The sequence below is a fragment of the Cucurbita maxima genome, unplaced genomic scaffold, assembly GCF_002738345.1.
Source record: "Cucurbita maxima cultivar Rimu unplaced genomic scaffold, Cmax_1.0 Cma_Scf00026, whole genome shotgun sequence".
Classification (NCBI taxonomy): domain Eukaryota; kingdom Viridiplantae; phylum Streptophyta; class Magnoliopsida; order Cucurbitales; family Cucurbitaceae; genus Cucurbita; species Cucurbita maxima.
In genome coordinates, this window is record NW_019272042.1 from 3618531 (window position 1) to 3618814 (window position 284).

General features: G+C 50.4%; 1 pseudogene; it reads right to left on the reverse strand.

The window, feature by feature from the left end:
* LOC111499278 overlaps positions 1-284 on the reverse strand; it is a 2146-nt pseudogene that overhangs the window by 1525 nt on the left and 337 nt on the right.

A 284-nucleotide genomic window follows, 5' to 3' on the forward strand; every position in this document is an offset into this window, starting at 1 on the left:
GGCTGTTCCACCTTAGTCCAATTCAAAAAATCCCTACTTCTATACAAATACGCCATTCCCGTCTGCTCGCTCCTACTGCCAATGATGGTGTTCCAGTGACCGTTGAGGGTCAGCCACGCCGTCGACGAGTCCCGAAAGGCGCTACTATTGACCTCCATACCCGGGTCAACAATCGGATTGTTATCCGATTTGACCCACTCGGTTAGATGCGGATCAGAGAGGTTCGCTGGAATGGCGTAGTTTTGTACCTGTCGATTCTGGGTGTCGATTCCAGTGTACAAAAT